The 9,617-nt window shown below is 36.3% G+C and overlaps 1 long non-coding RNA gene across 2 annotated transcripts in view; it reads left to right on the forward strand.

Moving 5' to 3' along the window:
- The window catches only part of LOC139185159 (uncharacterized), a 121,271-nt gene extending 112,194 nt beyond the window's left edge, over positions 1 to 9,077 (forward strand). The window contains exons 3-4 of one of the 2 annotated variants that reach the window (XR_011568686.1): positions 8,111 to 8,257; positions 8,919 to 9,077. This is a non-coding gene — a long non-coding RNA (uncharacterized lncRNA). The remainder of the gene's footprint in view (positions 1 to 8,110; positions 8,258 to 8,918) is intronic. The other variant, XR_011568687.1, reaches the window with a different exon arrangement.
- Positions 9,078 to 9,617: the final 540 nt, after the last annotated feature.

Raw genomic sequence — 9,617 nt, forward strand, 5'->3', positions numbered from 1 at the left:
TGCCTAATACTGCTCTCAGAAGGTCAACTCCATGCATGTCCTTCCCACAGGCCAGCATTCCCCAGCACTCTTCATACAGCCCCTTCCCGCATGAACACCCCCTAGGCTCTGCCAAGTTCCCCACCAGCGCCTCAGCCCTCTTCTCCTTCAGGTGTAGAAGGAAATCTAGACGGTCGGCATTTTGACTGGCTTTGGTCTCCGTGATGCCCGCTTCCATCCAAGATAAGGGCCTGCTAATTTGCCAGTCTCAGCAATGGAGCTCGAAAGGGGAAAGAGGGTGACAACTGTGGTTGCCATCTGTGTGTGTGAGTGTCTTTCAGACTTGTGTCAGAGTGTATGTTCCCAGCCACAGGCTTTGTGCAATTACTTTTGCATAAAGCCACAAGATATGGAAATTCTAGGCTTGGGAAAGTTATGGAGCCTGAGCATCAGCTTATACTGGAAACCTTTTATATGCCAACTGGAAGTTTCACTTTTTTCTTTCATTGTTTGCAGTTTTACCATGAAATAATACACACAAAAGAATGTGAATACAAATATGATAATGAACATAACATATGTATATATACATTCTGTGTGTCTATATATGTATATACTACAGAGCAAAAAGAAAAATAAAACCCATGCACATAGCACATAGCTTAAGAAATAAAAGTTTTTTAAAAAGTTCTATATTAATATGTCCCTAGTTGAATTCTTCCTGCTTCTATCTACTGTTTATAATTCTCTTTCATTTTGGGCTTCGTTACATATGTAACTATCCCTAAACAAGCATTGTTACGTTTATGGTTTCAGAATTTGCATGAATAGGATATGTAATGTGGTTGTCTGCTACTGCTACTGCTAAGTCACTTCAGTCGTGTCCGACTCTGTGTGACCCCATAGACAGCAGCCCACCAGGCTGCCCCGTCCCTGGGATTCTCCAGGCAAGAACACTGGAGTGGGTTGCCATTTCCTTCTCCAATGCATGAAAATGAAAAGTGAAAGTGAAGTCGCTCAGTCGTGTCCGACCCTCAGCAACCCCCAACCCCATGGACTGAAGCCTTCCAGGCTCCTCTGTCCATGGGATTTTCCAGGCAAGAGTACTGGAGTGGGGTGCCATTGCCTTCTCCGAATGTGGTTGTCTACAACTTGCTTTTTCCACTCAATCTGATTTTTGAGATTCATCCGTGTTAATCTATGTAGTGTATATTATGAATGTAGTTGAATGCAGTATGAATGAATGAATGAATGAATGTGGTTCAAAACACTGTAGGGGATTTTATGTTATGCCTACCTCCCAGTGTATTACCTATTTTGCTTCACTATGGGCATTGTGCTCTTTCTGGTTCATTTGCTAATGAGAGCAGTGCTTCTGGGAACATTCTCTTGCCTGACTCCTGGTGTACACATGCAAACTTTTCTCTAGGGCACAAAATATGCGCAAAAGAGCAGGACCATGGGGTAGGTTCACCATTAGTTTGCTCCCTAATGCCAAATTGCTTTGGTGTTTTACAAATGTACACCCCTACCAGCCAAATATGAAAGCTAGGGTGTCTTAGCTCCTCAGCAACATTCAGTGTTATCAGACTTTAGAAAATGTACCACTCTGATGTGTATGAAATAGTACATCCTTAGGATTTTAATTTATGCCTCTCTGAATACTAACAAGCCTGAGTACCTTTTCAAATGTTTATCTGCCATTCATACCTCCTATTTTGAATTCATGTCTTTTGGCTATTTTTCTTCTGTTTTTTTTCTTTTTAGTTTTGTTGATATATAATACTTTGTAAAAAACCTATACTCCAGATATTTCAATTTTACATGTGATAAATGCCCTTTTACTTTCTTTATGAAGCCCGTTGATGAACAGGAGTTCTAAATTTTAACTGTCAAAATTTACCAATATTTTATTATAGCTACATCTTTAATCTTGTTTAAGGAGTCATGTCTGACATCAAGATCATAAAGATATTCTATTTTGTCTCCTAAATAGACTATCTTTAAGTTTTGTTTTCACACTATACATGTAACTGGTTTATATACATGGAATAGGAATGAATCCATTTTCTTTCTTCACATGTATAACCAAGTACCTCGCCATGTTACTATTTATTGCATAGTCTATATACTAGCCCCCTATCATGTATCAGGTTTCCATGAATGTGGGTTCTATATTATATTCATGGGTCTGTCTGCTACACATTACAAGATCATATTCTTAACTGTGAAAGCTTTGCAGTAAGTCTTGATTTTTGCAGTCTCCTTGTCTTGTTATTCTTCCTGAAGAGTACAGTAACCATTCTAACCTTTTGTTCTTCTACATAAATTTTAGAATCAACTTGTCAGGTTTCACTTAGAATCGTATAGGAATTTATGTTAGGATTTTATTGAGTTTATAAATCAATTTGTAGAGAATTGATGTATTTACAATATTCAGTGTTTAGATCCTTGAACATTCTTCCTTCATTCTTCAGCCCTTCCTTCCATCCTCCTTCCCTTCCTCCCTCCCTTCTTGCTCCATCCCTCTTTCCCAGCCTTCCTCCCCCTTGCCCATCATTGGCAAAATTCTAATTAATTTGATGTGAATCTTTTAGTCAGTGTTTTTGTAACATATGCTTTTGTGTGCATTTTAATTTCTGTAAATGCTTTTCTATAATATCATTTATTACTCTTCTCAGTCCTGTTTTTCAGATACATTTAAGTGCTTGTATGTCTATCTAGATGGTTCTTGCTAATGGCTGCATAGAATGCCAACATGTGAAGCTGCTTTATTTCATTTATTCATTCCCCCAGTTAACTTCAACTCACCCTGCCGTGCTCACATACACACAAATAATAGTTCCACGAAGAACCTGGTTCAGTTGCATGGAGGTAAATTTCTTTGGGGTTTATTCACTTAGAGAAGGGCTTTGTCATAGGTGATGAATATGGATAGAGCACTACATTTTGACAGCTTTCTCTCAGAATGGTTTCAGTGTGTAGTTTCCACTCCCTGTATTCCTGTTGCATTATCCAACTTTCTAATCTTGTAGGTATAAGAGAATATAACTTTATTTAACATTTATTTTCTTGATTACTAATGACTTTAGAATCTCTTGACATGATTTTTTCCCTTTTTGAGTTCCTTTGCTGTCGTTTTCCTGTGATGTGATGAGATGAATATTTTTCCATTAGGACTGCTGGATAAGGCATTCTTATATATTCTAGGTATTAATCCCTTATCTATTTTAGGCAATACCGTCTTTTAAATTTTATACCCATTAACTTTTTCTACAATATTTTTTGCTGAAGAGAAGTTCTTTATTTTTAAAATTTAATCCCTTGGATGGCAAGGATATGAAAGCAGTCAATCTTAAGGGAGATCAACCCCAAATATTCACTGGAAGGACTGATATTGAAGCTGAAGCTCCAATACTTTGGCCACCTTATGTGAAGAGCCGACTCATTGGAAAAGACCCTGATGCTGGGAAAGATTGAGGGCAGAAGGAAAAGAGGGTGTCAGAGGATGAGTTGTCTGGATATAATAAATATGAACCTAGGCAAACTCCAGGAGATGGTGAGGGATAGCGAGGCCTGGTGTGCTGCAGTCCATGGGGTTGCAAGGAGTTGGACAAGACTGGGCGACTGAACAAAAACAACAATAGAAATATAATTGACATAAAACATTCTATTAGCTTAAGATATACAACAAAATGATTTAACATACGTATATATTGTGAAATAATGACAAGTTTAGTTAACATTCATCACCTCATATAATTACAATTTTTATTCTTATAATGAGAACTTTTAAGATCTACTCTCCTGTAGTTGTTCAGTTGCCAAGTCCTATCTGACTGTGAACCCATGGACTTCGGCACGTCAGGCTCTTCTATCCTCCATTATCTCTGGAATTGCTCAAATTCATGTCCGTTGAGTCATGGATGCTATTTAACCATCTCATCCTCTGACCCCCATTCCTCTCCTTTTGCTTTCAATCTTTCCCAGCATCATAGTCTTTTACAACAAGTCAGCATGTCACATCAGGTGGCCAAAGTATCGGAGCTTCAGCTTCAGCATCAGTCCTTCCAATGAATATTCAGGCTGATTTCCTTTAGGATGGACTGGTTGGATCTCCTTGCAACCCAAGGGACTCTCAAGAGTCTTCTCCAGCACCACAATTCAAAAACATCAATTCTCTGATGCTCAGCCTTTCTTAAGTTCCAACTCTCATATCTGTACACATGACTACTGGAAAAACCATAGCTTTGACTTTATGGACCTTTGTTGGCAAAATGATGTCTCTGCTTTTTAATACACTGTCTGGGCTTGGCATAGCTTTCCATCCAAGAAACAAGCATCTTTTAATTTCATGGCTGTAGTCACCAGCCACAGTGATTTTGGAGCCCAAGAAAATAGAATCTACTTTCCTAGCAACTTCCAAATATGCACTACAGTATTGTCAACTGTAATCATGCTGTACATGTTACCCCAGAGCCTATTAATTTTATAACTGTAAGTTTGTACCCTTTGACCAACTTCACCCTTTTCCCCTCATCTCTGGCAACCACCAATCTATTCTCTGTTTCTATGAGTTCAGGTTTCTCAAATTCCACATTATAAGTGAGATCACACAGTATTTTTCTTTCTTTTTGACTTATTTCACTTAACATAATGTCCTCAAGATTCATCTATGTTATTGCAAATGGCAAGATTTTTTTTTAATACCTGAATAGTATTACCTTAAAGAACAGTATATTTTCTTTACCCATTTATCTATCAATGGATAGTTAACTTGTTTACATGTTTTGGCTATTGCGAATAATGCTACATTGAACACAGGGGTAGAGATACCTCTTTGAGATAATGCTTTTGCTTGTTTCAAATATATGTATTCAGAAGCAGAATTGCTGGATCATATGAGAGTTCTATTTTTTATTTTTTGAGGATCTCCATATTGTTTTCCATTGTGGCTGCACCAAGTCACATTTCTGCCAACGGTGTACTAGTTTCCCTTTTCTCCACATTCTCACCAACACTTGTTATTTGCTGTGTTTTTGATGATAACTGTCCTAAGGTGTGAAATGATATCTTTTGTTTTAACCTCCATTTACCTGATTAGTGAGTTAACACCTTTTTATGTACCTGTTGGCCATTTGTATTCCTTTTTGGAAAAATGTCTATTTAGTTCCTCTGCCTAGTTCTAATTGATCTTTTTTTTTTTTTATTGTGTGAATTCTTTGTATATTTTAGATGTGAACCCTGTTAAAAATTAAAAAGAAAAAATTGGAGACCAACCTTGAAAATTTCCTGAGTAGACAAAACCAGTTTAATCATATTGGCAAAGCTTAATTTAGCTCACTTTGCAAGACTAAGTTGATCTGGGTCATTTCTTGCTTATGCTTCTGGAGATCAGAAGCAATACTTACACTGTTTACCAAGGCTGATATGAGGTAATCACTAACCAATTTCCTATCACTGAAGAAAATTCTAATGAAATGACCAGTCACTGTAAAGAATAAAGATCTCTGCTTTCTCACTATATAACTGTTCTGTAACAATATCCCTTGCACCTCAGTGATCCTGGTTTGCAGACTGTTTTGGTGTGTGCACAATAAACTTTTACTAATTATTACTTCAGTGATTAATTGGTTTGACTTCTTTCATTTCTGAACTTCTGACATCTCACCAGATACAGAACTTGGAAATATTTGTTCCTATTACATAGACTGTCTTTTAATTTTGCGGCTGGTTTCCTTTGCTGTACAGAAGTTTCTAGGTCGAGGTAGTCACACTTGTTTATCTTTGCTATTGTTGCCTTTGTATTTGATATCAGGTCCAAACAAGCCTCACAGGAGCTTAACTTCCTGTGTTTTCTTTCAGGAGTTTTATGGTTTCAGGTCTTAAGCTCAGGTTTTTAATTCATTTTGAGTTGATTTTTGTGTATGATGTAAGATAGTGGTTAAGTTTCATTCTTATACATGTAGAATGATTTTCCCAACAACGCTTATTAAATAGACTATCCTTTCTCCATTGTATATTCTTGGCTCCTTTGTTCAGAAACTAACTGACCATATAGATATGTGGGTTTATTCTATTACATTGGTCCAAGTGTCTATTTTATAAGACTATCGTACTATTTTGATTATTTTACTTTTGTAATATAGCTTGAAATCAGGAAGTGTGACCTCTGGTTCATTGTTCTCAGGATTTCTGTATCTATTTGAGATCATCTGTGGTGTGTTCCATAAGTATTTTAGGATTATTTGTTCTTTTGCTGTGAAAAATGACATTGAAAATTCGGTAGGGATTTTACTGAATCTGTAGATCACATTGGAGAGTATGGACATTTAATTCTTCTAACCCATGAACATGAAATATCTTTCCATTTATTTGTGTCTTCTGCAGTTACTTTCAGAAGTTCTTCATTTTGATGCAATCAGTTTCCCACCCCCCCCCCTTATGATTTAACTTTCTGAAATATTCCCCAAGAGTCCTTTTCCTGCTTCTAAGTGTGGTAGACAGAATATGGCCCCCAAAGACATCTGAATCCTAATCCTTGGAATGTATGAATACATAACCTTACGTGGAAAAAGAAACTCTACAGGTATGATTAAGTTAAAGATCTTGAGATGGGAAGATTTCCTTCATTATCTGGGTGGGCCCAGTGTAATCACGAGGGTCCTTATAAGGAAACAGGGAAACAAGAGAGTGAGAATTAAAGAAATAGGTATAATGGCAGAAGCAGAGGTCAGAAGAGATAGACGTATTTAAAACTTTTTATTTTATATTGGTGTATAGTTGATTAAAAATAATGTGCTAGTTTCAGGTATACAGCAAAGTTATAAACAAACATGTATCTATTACTTTTCCAATTCTTTTCCCATTTAAGTTATTATGTAATTTTTTTTTTACCAAAATAGTATCAGATTTATTGGGCAACAAAATGCAAAAAGTTGTGAGTTCTCTGTGCTATACAGTAGTCCTTGGTTATCCATTTAAAATATATCAGTGTGTACATGTCAATCCCAAACTCCCTAACTATCCCCACTAACCTTTCCCCCATAGTAACCATAAGTTTGTTCTCTAAGTTTGTGAGTTTGGAATTCTCTTTTGTAAATAAGTTCATCTGTATCATTTTTTTTTTAATATTCCTCACATAAATGATACATGATACTTGTCTTTCTCTGACTTACTTCACTTAATATGATAGTCTCTAGGTCCATCCATATTGCTGCAAATGGCATTATTTCGTTCTTTTTAATGGCTGAATATATGAGTTGGACACGACTGAGCGACTTCACTTTCAATTTTCACTTTGATCCATTGGAGAAGGAAATGGCAACCCACTCCAGTGTTCTTGCCTGGAGAATCCCAGGGACTGGGGAGCCTGGTAGGCTGCCCTCTATGGGGTTGCACAGAGTTGGACATGACTGAAGCGACTTGGCAGTAGCAGCAGCATATTCCATTTTATACATGTGCCACACCTTCTCTGCCTGTTCATCTGCTGATGGACATATAGGTTGTTCCCATGTCTTGGCTATTGTAAATAATGCTGCAGTGAACACTGGTGTACATGTATCCTTTCAAACCATGGTTGTTGCTGTTCTTTTTTTTTTTTTTCTGGATATATGCCCAGGAGTGGGTTTGCTTGAGTGAGTTTTTAGTTTTATAAGAAACTTCCATACTATTCTCCATAGTGACTGTGCCAAATTTCATTACCTCCAAGAGTGTAAGAGGGTTCCCTTTTCTCCACACCCTCTCCAGAATTTGTTTGTAGACATTTTGATGATGGCCAATTATGACTGCTATCTTATTGTAGTTTTGATCTGCATTTCTTTAATAATTAGCACTGTTGAGCATCTTTTCATGTGCCTTTTGGCCATCTGTACGTCTTCTTTGGAGAAACATCTGTTTAGGTTTTCTGCCCATTTTTTTTTTGACTGGGTTGTTTATTTTTTTGATATTGAACTGTATGAGCTGTTTATAAATTTTGGAGATTAATTCCTTGTCAGTTGCATGGTTTGCAACTATTTTTTCCCATTCTGTGGGTTGTCTTTTCATTTTGTTTATGGTTTCTTTTGCTGTGCAAAAGCTTTTGAGTTTAATTAGGTCCCATTTATTTTTGTTTTTATTGCTATTACTCTAGGAGATGAATCAAAAAAGATATTGCTGTGATTTATGTCAAAGAGTGTTCTTGTCCTTCCTGATTTGAAGATGCTATGATGCTGGCTTTGATGACTGAAGAAGGGACCACAAGCCAAGGAATGCAGATGGCCTCTAGAAGCAGGAAAAGGTAAGAAAAGGGTTCTTTTCTAGAGGACCCAGAAGAAACACAACTTATAGACACCTTATCTTTAAAACTTCTGACAATAAATTTCTGTTGTTTAAGCCACAAAGTTTATGGTATTTTTTTAACACCAATAGAAAACCAATATTCTAAGTTACAAAGTTATTTTCCTGTGTCTCTTTTTAAGAATTTTAAAATGTAATTCTTACAGTTAGATTTTTAATTCATCCCTATAGTTCACTTTTGTAAACAGTGTTATAGAGATGTCTACATTTTTTTTCCTAAAGTAAGTCAATTTTCCCAACACCATCTACTAAGTTATACATTCTCTCCCCATTTATTTATGGTTTCACTTTGTCATATATGTAAAGTTCTCTTATATACTGAGCTCTCTATTCTGTGTAGTTGGTCCACTTTTCTTTCTATTTATTTAGATCTTCCTTAACGTTGTTTAATGAAGTTTTCTAATTTTCTCTATGAATACTTACCCACACTTTCTAAGATTTATTCTTAGGTATTTTATGGTTTTTTAATTGCTACTATAAATTTTATATTTCAAAAGATTTATTGTCTGTTTCTGGTAGAAAAAAAATGTGACTGATTTTTATATATTAATCCCATTTCGGCCATTTTGCTAATCACAGTTATCAACAATATTTTTCTGTAGATCCATTTGAATTCCTATGCAGAAAATCAATCATTTAGATGTTTTGATATCTTCTTGCTATAGACTGAATTGTTGCCTCAAGTTATTGCCTCCCTCACCTCCAAATTCTTATGTTGAAGTCCTAACTCTCAATGTGATGGCATTTGAAGAAGGGGCCTTTGGGAGGTAAGTAATTTACATTAGGTTATGAGGATGTGGTCCTCATGATGGGTTTAGTAACCTTATAAGAAGACATCAGGCGCTTACTTTCACGCTTGCTTGCTCTCTCTCTCTCCCTCTCCCTTTCCTGCCATACGAGGACACAGCAAGAAGCTAGCTGTTTGCAAGCCAGGAAGCAAGATCATAACAGGAACCAAATTGGCTAGAACCTTGGTCTGTTGTTTAAACCCCCAGTTTATCATATGTTGTTATAGCAACCCAAGCAGGTAGGCACACTTCCTTTCCATATATTTGTATCTTCTTTTATCTTGCCTTACTGCTCCAGCTAGATCTCTAATACATTGTTGAATCAAAGTAATAATAGTAGTATCCTCACTATTTTCCTAAGATTAAATGGAATGATTCTAATTTTTGACCATTATCACAATGCTTATTGTAGATTTGTGGCAGACACACTTTATCAAGTTAAAGAAAATTTCTTCAATTTTTTTTTTGCTAAGGTTGTTGAATTTCATCAATTGCCTTATTTGCATCTATTAA

This window comes from Bos indicus, chromosome 10, assembly GCF_029378745.1.
Source record: "Bos indicus isolate NIAB-ARS_2022 breed Sahiwal x Tharparkar chromosome 10, NIAB-ARS_B.indTharparkar_mat_pri_1.0, whole genome shotgun sequence".
Lineage (NCBI taxonomy): Eukaryota > Metazoa > Chordata > Mammalia > Artiodactyla > Bovidae > Bos > Bos indicus.